This window comes from Ahaetulla prasina, chromosome 1, assembly GCF_028640845.1.
Source record: "Ahaetulla prasina isolate Xishuangbanna chromosome 1, ASM2864084v1, whole genome shotgun sequence".
NCBI classification, from domain to species: domain Eukaryota; kingdom Metazoa; phylum Chordata; class Lepidosauria; order Squamata; family Colubridae; genus Ahaetulla; species Ahaetulla prasina.
The window spans coordinates 255,099,953-255,109,722 of NC_080539.1; the positions used below are offsets into that span (position 1 = coordinate 255,099,953).

General features: G+C 43.9%; 1 protein-coding gene across 1 annotated transcript in view; it reads right to left on the minus strand.

Annotated features, from left to right (window-relative positions):
• Positions 1–7,314, minus strand: part of LOC131183931 (calcium-binding protein 2-like) — a 33,277-nt gene extending 25,963 nt beyond the window's left edge. The window contains exon 1 of the mRNA XM_058154720.1: positions 7,182–7,314. The gene's annotated coding sequence lies outside the window, so the exon portion shown is untranslated. The remainder of the gene's footprint in view (positions 1–7,181) is intronic.
• Between the last annotated feature and the right edge of the window lie 2,456 nt (positions 7,315–9,770).

Below are 9,770 nucleotides of genomic sequence, written 5' to 3' on the forward strand. Positions count from 1 at the left end.
AGATGCTATCCTGCTACCTCCTCCACCCACCCCATTTCTCCCTCGCTGCATTTGCTTTTCACAGTGTGAGGGAGAAAAAGAAAAAGGAGATGTTTCTACTATTAGCAAACCAATCCACTCACAGCTCCAACAGGAATGCAGCAAAATTGTCTTAATTTCTTCTGGAGCAGGAAGAGCTAAATTGGTAGTTATGGCCCAAAGCCCCACAGTATTGGATGGAGGCACCACCAATCTCAAACTGGTACAATTTTAAATTACAGAAGGGGCCAATCCTCCTGATTAGGAATTCCTTTACAAGGATTTTCAAGATTGGGGGGGAAAAAACCAGATCTTGGCCTCCAGATTTCTTCAGCTGATCCCAGAGTAAGGAGTAACAAGTCTATGACTTTCCATATATGGCTAACTCCCCAGCCAACATAGCAAATGCCGAAAAAATCCTGAACTAACTTGGGACATTGCAGGAAAGCAAGATTCCTAGCTATGAAAAAAATAAGAAGAGGGAAAAAGCCTAGAATGGTTCTTTTTTATATAAAAAGATAAAATATTAAAATACCCTACAATAATAGAAGATAGAATATTAATAACTGGAGAATTTATCTTATTCCATTGGACCTCAAGTACAAATTCCCCAATTTTCAGCCCCCTTCTCTTCCTGGATGGCCCACTCTTCTTCCTTGTCATGGCTCCCCCTATCTGCTCCCAGTTTTTTAGTTACCTGCCCAAAGACAGAGGTGAGGCTAAGCTCCATATCCCCGATACTTAGGCATTTATTTTCTGCGTGAGCCAAGGTGGTTCTTCCGACAGCCTCTTGCAATGGCTTGTCCTCTGGCTTGGTTGCAGGCAAGGTTGCTCCACCATCCAACTGGAAGCAGGTGTGAGAGAGGGATCCAGAGGCGGTGGTTGAGGCAGGCTCAGAAGTGCTCCTGATCCTGGGCCGCTGCATGGATTGACGGTCTTCTTCATGGGACCAACTGCTTGTCCTTCGGGAGTGTCCACCCTTGGACTGCCTCTGAGCACCATGTTGGGAACTAGACGCCTCCAGGTGTGATGTCTCATTGTTCAGTCGGCGGGTCTCCCGAAAGAAAAAGAACATGCTGAAGACTGGCAAAGAGCTACAATCCTCCTTTGGAGCTCTTGCTATTTACTCCCTCGTTGGGGAAGATGATCTAGGGCAAGGACCAGCCCATTTTCCCACTGCCATGACCTTCCTCTCTGGCTCCAATTGTCATAGGCACATCCCGTGTGACATTGACCTATATTCCTAATTCTTTCTCACCTGTTTCCAGTTGCTCCAGTTCTGTTCCTTATGCTACTTGCTTGCCACTCTATTGTGGACCACTCTGCTGGCATCTGTCCTCTCCAAAGGCACACACTCCTAGCCGGACTGCCTTAGTGTTATATTTCTAGATCTGAAGTAATGTAAATATCTCAGACTAGCCTTCAGCTACATATGCCTTCCGCTGTCTCACTCCTTTTCCCATTAATTTTTTTTCTGCAATGTTTTCCTCGTTCTGGGACCACTTTTCCTACCCAGTCTAAACACTCTCTCTTCCTTTTCTTTCTCTCATTCTCCTCATTCTCCTATCCTTTCTTCCCCTCCCTTATCTCCCTTATTTCCCCATTCTTTCAGGCACTTTTTCCCTCTTTGCTTTCCCTGCTTCTAATGGATCATCCCTTGTGTTTCCCAGGGCTGGGGACTGACATGGGAGCAGGAGGGAACTGCAGCTTCTGTCACAGCTCACCCCCGCTCTCCATCAAAACCTAATCAAGTCATCTTATTATTGTAAGGAGCAAGATTGAAGCCGGAGGATATAGAGGGAATCGGAGCTTATCAGGTCAGACATATGACCCGGTCCAGATTGGCTTTTCACTAATGAAGCAAACAAGGTAAAACAACTCCCTGATGTAGAAACCCAAGAGGTCTCAGTGCCTGCAGGATAGTGTTGAGCAACACTATGGAGTCCCTGGGCACTTACATATTATCTATTTATTTTTGAAAGTAATGCAGTAAAGAAAAGAGACTGAAACAATACCCTGGAAATAAAATAAAATTACCTGCTAGTAGTCTATTTTTTAAAAAAGAAAGTCTTTGATAAAACGATCTTGCCCTCTCTGGACCCCTGCTTATATCTGTTCAGGAATCAAAGCAAAGCAAATCTTTATTATGGTCACAGACCAGCATAATGCTTAGATATTTACAGGTTTTTTTAATCTCTATTTTGCTCTCTCTGTTTCCACCCTCATACCTGCATTTGCTTCCTTAAGTCTTACTCTCCATTATGATTCACTCACACATGCACCATGATCCCCTTTCTCAGCTTAGAAAGCTGATTGTATTTCAGCAAAGCTGGACCCTACCTGTGGCATTGGCTACCTTCCTGGCTCTTTGAATGGCAGAAGGAGGTGAATGGCAATGCTCCACGGGGATTGTTGAGCAGACCGTTCATTATTTATTTAGTGGAAAGTTGGCAACATGCCAGTTCAGGAGTAACCAGACCTCGTCTAGCTCTTTCAGACAATGCCAAGAGTCCTGGATAAGGTCTTAATGTTCTGTGGCTCATTTAAGAGAAATCAAGAGCTGAAAGAAAGAACTAAAGAACAAGTCTCAGTTGCTTAGACATTGAAGATTTCTCCTATCCCTAGAGGGCCTATTTTCTTACCTGGACTCTTATCATATTTACAGGGACAGGATTTGTGTACTTTTAACTGCTTTAGGTACCAGTGAAAGTTTTCCATCACTACATCTTCTTGTTGAAGAGCATCATGTACTCATGTACCTCTGGTGGTGCAACAGGCTAATGCAGCCTATTATTAACAGCAACTGCTTGCAATATTGCAGGTTCAAGTCCCACCAGGCCCAAGGTTGACTCAGCCTTCCATCCTTTATAAGGTAGGTAAAATGAGGACCCAGATTGTTGGGGGGCAATAAGTTGACTTTGTATATAGTATACAAATGGATGAAGACTATTGCTTGACATAGTGTAAGCCGCCCTGAGTCTTCGGAGAAGGGCGGGATATAAATGCAAAAAAAAATAAAAATATCTTAAATGCTTGTCAAGCATTTTACCCTTCTTTATATCTCCATTGATATATATTTATACATATGGAGTTATTTATGGCTAGGTGATCTGGGGTGCAAAAATCAGTATCCTGGCAGCAGAGGGAGAGAGAAAACGTCAATCTCATTACCATCTAGAGGTTGTCTGAATTTTTGTAACCTAGATCTGATTTATTTTATGCTCCTCCTTTTTTCCCCCCAGGGCCTTTAACTTCCCCGGTCTTGTTTTATTGCTGGCACATGGGGCACAACTTTTTACATAGTCCTCTACATCAGCTTTCATCTTTGGCCACCAAAACTGCCGTCTAATCAGATGAAGGGTCTTTAGAAATCCAAAGTGACCAGCCAATCGAGAATCATGGCTACGCTGGAGCACCAGGAGTCTCATGCTGTTGGGGACATAAATTTTCAATCCTTTCCAAGCTAGTCCAACACGGGTCGTCATCGTGTCTCGATTGTCGGCTAGCCATGGATCAGTAGATAGTGCTGCCTTCAAGTCAGAAGTTAGCTTCCCATCGATGGGGTCATTCCTCCTGCTGGCTGGGTTTTTTTCTGAAACGCTGACACACAAAAATTCTGCAAGGAAGGTCAGGGAGAAAAAGATGGAAAGCAGGTAGCTCAAGTAAGGTTGTCACCTAAACACTTGGCTGTGTGTCTCAGATCTGGCCTGGTGATATCCATCATTGTGGTAACCAGAAGATTCTCGCCCTGCTTGCCTGTTGCCTTTCATTACAGCAGAGCAAAATCTCCGTCAGTGGTTTTGAACGCTGATTGGTCTGTCTTTCCATATTTGGTTCCTCTTCAGACAGCTGGCAAATACCGTAGGCCAGTGTTGTTGGGACTCCAGTGGCATTTATTTTATTTTATTTATTAAATTTTTATACCGCCCTTCTCCCGAAGGACTCAGGGCGGTTTACAGCCATAATAAAAAACAACAGCAAAATACACATAAAAACATGATTAAAAAACTTATTATACAAATGGCCGAATTAAAACAATTAAAAATAAAACCCCAATTTATAAAATATTAAAACGTTAAAACTAATTAAAATCCTATTAAAATCCTATGCCAGTCCTGCGCGAACAAACAAATAGGTCTTCAACTCTCGGCGGAAAGTCCGAAGGTCCGGCAATTGTCGAAGTCCAGGGGGAAGTTCGTTCCAAAGGGTGGGAGCCCCCACAGAGAAGGCCCTCCCCCTGGGGGCCGCCAGCCGACATTGCTTGGCGGACGGCACCCTAAGGAGTCCCTCTCTGTGCGAGCGTACAGGTCGGTGGGAGGTATTCGGTAACAGCAGGCGGTCCCGTAAGTACCCTGGCCCTAAGCCATGGAGCGCTTTAAAGGTGGTCACCAACACCTTGAAGTGCACCCGAAAGACCACAGGTAGCCAGTGCAGACTGCGCAGGAGAGGTGTTACATGGGAGCAACGTGTGGCTCCCACTATCACCCGCGCAGCTGCGTTCTGAACCAACTGGAGCCTCCGGGTACTCTTCAAGGGGAGCCCCATGTAGAGAGCATTACAGTAGTCCAAACGAGAGGTAACCAGAGCATGAGTGACCGTGCATAAGGCATCCCGGTCGAGGAAGGGGCGCAACTGGCGAACCAGGCGAACCTGGTAGAAAGCCCTCCTGGCGACGGTCGTCAAATGATCTTCGAAAGACAACCGTCCATCCAGGAGGACGCCCAAGTTGCGCACCCTTTCCACTGGGGCCAATGATTCGCCCCCAACAGTCAGCCGCGGTTACAGCTGACTGTACCGGGGTGCCGGCATCCACAGCCACTCCGTCTTGGAGGGATTGAGTTTGAGCCTGTTTCTCCCCATCCAAACCCGTACAGCTTCCAGACACCGGGACAGCACTTCGATGGCTTCGTTGGGATGGCCTGGGGTGGAAAAGTACAGCTGCGTGTCGTCAGCGTACAGTTGGTACCTCACCCCAAAGCCATTGATGATCTCACCCAGCGGCTTCATATAGATGTTGAACAGGAGAGGCGAGAGAATCGACCCCTGCGGCACCCCACATGTGAGGGGCCTCGCGGTCGATCTCTGCCCTCCTGTCAACACCGTCTGCGACCAGTCAGAGAGATAGGAGGAGAACCACCGATAAACGGTGCCTCCCACTCCCAAACTCCCTAACCGGTGCAGCAGGATACCATGGTCGATGGTATCAAAAGCCGCTGAGAGATCTAATAGGACCAGGGCAGAGGAACAACCCCTATCCCTGGCCCTCCAGAGATCATCCACCAACGCGACCAAAGCCGTCTCCGTACTGTACCCGGGTCGGAAGCCAGACTGGAACGGGTCTAAATAGACAGATTCATCCAGGTATTGGGGTAATTGACATGCCACCACACTCTCAACAACCTTCACTACAAAGCGAAGGTTGGAGACAGGACGATAATTTCCTAAAATAGCCGGGTCCAGGGAGGGCTTCTTGAGGAGGGGCCTCACCACGGCCTCTTTCAAAGCGGCGGGGAAAACACCCTCCATCAAAGAAGCATTTATAATCCCCTGGAGCCAGCCTCGTGTCACCTCCTGAGTGGCCAGCACCAACCAGGAGGGGCACGGGTCCAATAAACATGTGGTGGCATTCAACCGCCCCAACAACCTGTCCATGTCTTCGGGAGCCACAGGGTCAAATCCATCCCAAATAATCTCAACAAGACGTGGACTCGAGACAACCATCCCATCTCAAATACAGGTGCCATCTCCATTTGTAGGTGTACCAGCATGGCTGAAACTATAAAGTGAAACACCTGAGCAATCTCAAGCCCTGTGTCCCCGAAGTACTTGGAGACTACACATCAGGGGTGAAATCCAGCAGGTTCTGTCAGGTTCTGGAGAACCGGTAGTGGAAATTTTGAGTAGTTCGGAGAACCGGCAAATACTACCCCCAGAGTGGGGAGGGAATGGAGATTTTGCAGTATCCTTCCCCTGCCATGCCCACCAAGCCACGCCCACCAAGCCACACCCTCAGAACCGGTAATAAAAAAATTTGAATTTCACCACTGCTATGCACCCTTGGCTTCCTCCCTTTCTATGCAGTTTCTATGACACCAACTGCCTTCAAGGGAGTTGCCTTCCAATTAACAATCATTCATTTAGGGACTGTTCAGAATTACAACTTCAATGAAAAAAGTAACTTACAACGAGTCATCCTGCTTACAATCATCACAGACTCCACGTGGTCATGTGATCAAAATCTGGGCGCTGGACAACAGGCACGTATTTGTGATGGTTGTGGTGTTCTAGGGACATGTGATTGCCATTTGCCACCTTCCCAAGTGGGCTTCTAACAAGCAAGGTTAATGAGGGAAGCCAGATTCATTAAATGATCATGTGATTCACTTAATCACTGTGGAAAAACGGTAATAAAATTGGCTATGACTCATTTAGAGCTACCTTATTTAGCAACAGAAATTCTGATTCTGGTCATAAATCGAGGACTACCTATACTTGGCATCTTCTCCCCTTCCAGCAACTCTCAAGGTATGTAAGAGAGTTCCTGCAGTCTGTGAATGTTACTACCAAGGAAAAAGTAATAAAAATGAAATAAATCCTGTAGCCCTGTATCCTAACCCTAAAACACTGAGGTATGTGACTAGAGAAATCAAGTCTTCTTTGCTCACCTCCTTTGTGGGGTGATAGAGTAATATCTCCACAGATAAATAGAATCAAAATTTATTTTTAAAAAAAATGAAAAGAGAAAGCATACAGACATCTTTTAATTAAAAAATTCAGTAGCAGAGGAGGAAAAATACAATGCTACTGAACTCACAGCACTAAAATGAAGCCAGCATTTTAGATAAATGAATAAAGATATAGAAAATATAAGGCTTTCAGTTTTAAGCAGCTCCCAAGAAGATCCCGATCTTCTTTATTTAGAAGTGACTCTAATATAAAGCAATTCCAATTTGCCGGAGATTGTAGAGAGATAATAATCTCCAGAAATTTAAACACTGACAAAGAAACAAAACATGGTCTGTTTTTAACTTTTTCTCATTCCTGTAGGAAATACAGATGCACCTTGGAACAGATGTTGTCTTTGTGCAAATCTATTACATGGAAAATCCTTCTTCCCCCCCCCCAAATTTTAACTTTAATCAGAGGTTAAAGGATAATCTTACCTCTCTCTTTATTCCGACTCATCTCAGCATACAGTTTTTTACTTGGGTCCTTCCTGTTGCAGAATTCCTTGGAGTTTTCAGAAGAACAGTTTCAAAGTATGTAAAATTGATGCTGCTTTGCTAACAATTCTGTTGACAGTATAGTTGGGTGACTCATAGGGGGTAGGATCAACTTGGCATTTCTTGGCCATAAAAGACTGGGATAACCCATTTCCTACAGTTCTTGGGCATTCCACAGCAACATTTTTTTTTCTTTTCTCCCAAAGAGCCATAATATAATGGCATGGGGCACTGCTCTTGTTTAGTGGAGGGGGCAGAGTTTTGAAACCTGGTCTTTGGAATGGTAGGTCAAACAGGAAAACTCAAGTGTAGTCATCTTTCAAAACTTGGGGAAAGGGATTTCACTGATTTTATGTCTGGGTGTTGTAACTCATCCACTTTTGCTATCAGTGGGTGAGCACATGTATGTGTGCGCCATTTGTGTGAGCGGCATGCATGCTGCTTGTGCAAATGGATGTGTGTGTGCTTGCACAGAACTATCTCCTCTTTCCCCCCACTCTGCCAGTCTGCAAAGCCAGAAGGGTTGGGGAACTCTGCTCTAAACTATTCAGAGATTGGGTTTACTGTGTGATCTAAATCTGCAAATATGATAACCTTGTGACTAGATGAAATGCCTATTAAGCATATTTTGTTGTTGTTGGAAAAACAGCTGAGAATAACTTGGTATGTTGTCTCAACCCAGACTAGTGGTCAGCTTATGGTAAAGTAGCAATTAGTCCCCCTAAAAATCAGCACAGGCTGCAGCAACAAAGAAGAGCTATCTTTGCTGCAGAATTTGCTCTGCTGTGCTGAGGTTTTGCAGCCCTTGCAAAGCTATAGACATTTCTTTTGGAAAGAAAGGAGATGGGGTGAGATTGACTTTCCCTTTTTATGCATCTCCCTATCCCTAGAATCGAAGAAGACTACCCCAGACTTTTAGATGCTGGTGGCTCAGTGGCTAAGATGCTGAGCTTGTCAATCAGAAGGTTGGGTAGTTCAGTGGTTTTTGAATCTCTAGTGCCAAGTAACGGAGTGAGCTCCTGTTACTAATCCTACCAACATAGCAGTTCGAAAGCACGTAAAAAAATGCAAGTAGGGAAATAGGGACCACTTTGGTGGGAAGGTAACAGTGCTCCATGCGCCTTCGGCATTTAGTCATGCTGGCCACATGACCACAGAGACGTCTTTGGACAGTGCTGGCTCCTCGGCTTAGAAACGGAGATGAGCACTGTCCCTTGAACAGGAAACAACTAGCATGCATGTGCAGGGGTACCTTTGCCTTAAAATAAAATAAAAAATACTTAAAAAAATTAAAAGGGTACTAGTTTACTTTTTTCTGGGTAAGTGTCCTTAGCATGGTTAACACCGAATCATACTTAAAACAAAGGTTGCCACTAATTTCAAAAGTATGTATTCCTTGTCTTTAGGTCAAGGTGAGACTTCATGGATGATTTACTGTAACTGCAGACCATAAATAATATTCTGACATAAATAGAAAACTACAAATAGATCAATGATCAACAAGCACAAAGTAAAAAGTCTATAAGTATACTCTTCAGCCATAGAATAAGCATCTAATTGAATCACTTGTTTGTTTCAGAGCTGGAATGATGCATGCAGATTTTCTGTACATGTGATGTAATTCCCAAGCAGTTAAATATGTTTCAACACACTGTAACATTAAGATCTCAATTGACAATTGTATTTGAAAGTCACCATCTATGAGCATTCATTTGATTTCTTCATTTAAAAAGAAAAAAAGCTTTGATTTATAAGATCACATAATAATAATAATAATAATAATAATAATAATAATAATAATAATAATAATAATAATAATAATAGTAGTAGTAGTAGTAGTAGTAGTAGTAGTAGTAGTAACAACAACAACAACAACAACAACAGAGTTGGAAGGGACCTTGGAGGTCTTCTAGTCCAATCCCCTGCCCAGGCAGGAAACCCTACATCATTTCAGAAAAATGGTTATCCAACATTTTCTTAAAAATTTCCACTGTTGGAGCATTTACAACTTCTGCAGGCAAGTTGTTCCACTGATTAATTGTTCTAACTGTCAGGAAATTTCTCCTTAGTTCTAAGTTGCTTCTTTCCTTGATTAGTTTCCATCCATTGCTTCTTGTTCTACCCTCAGGTGCTTTGGAGAATAGTTTGACTCCCTCTTCTTTGTGGCAACTCCTGAGATATTGGAACACTGCTATCATGTCTCCCCTAGTCCTTCTTTTCATACTCGTTAAGTGACTCTGAGCAGCTGACAAAGGAATAAAAGCAAACTGCAGAAGCAACATAACAAACCCCGGGCCAGTAACCGATATCACACAATCAGATGGGTTATTCAACATTAGGGCATAAGGCCTGAGGGAACAGCCACTTTAAGGCTCATCCTTTGCATTCTTAATCTCAGTTGTGAGTGATTTTCATTTAAGAGTTTTATCCTCTAGTCTCTTCTGGCCTTATTTTGCACAAGGTAACAAACACTCCAGTAGTTTCCCATTGCTTCTTCTATCAGACACAATTGCTGCACAAACTATTGGT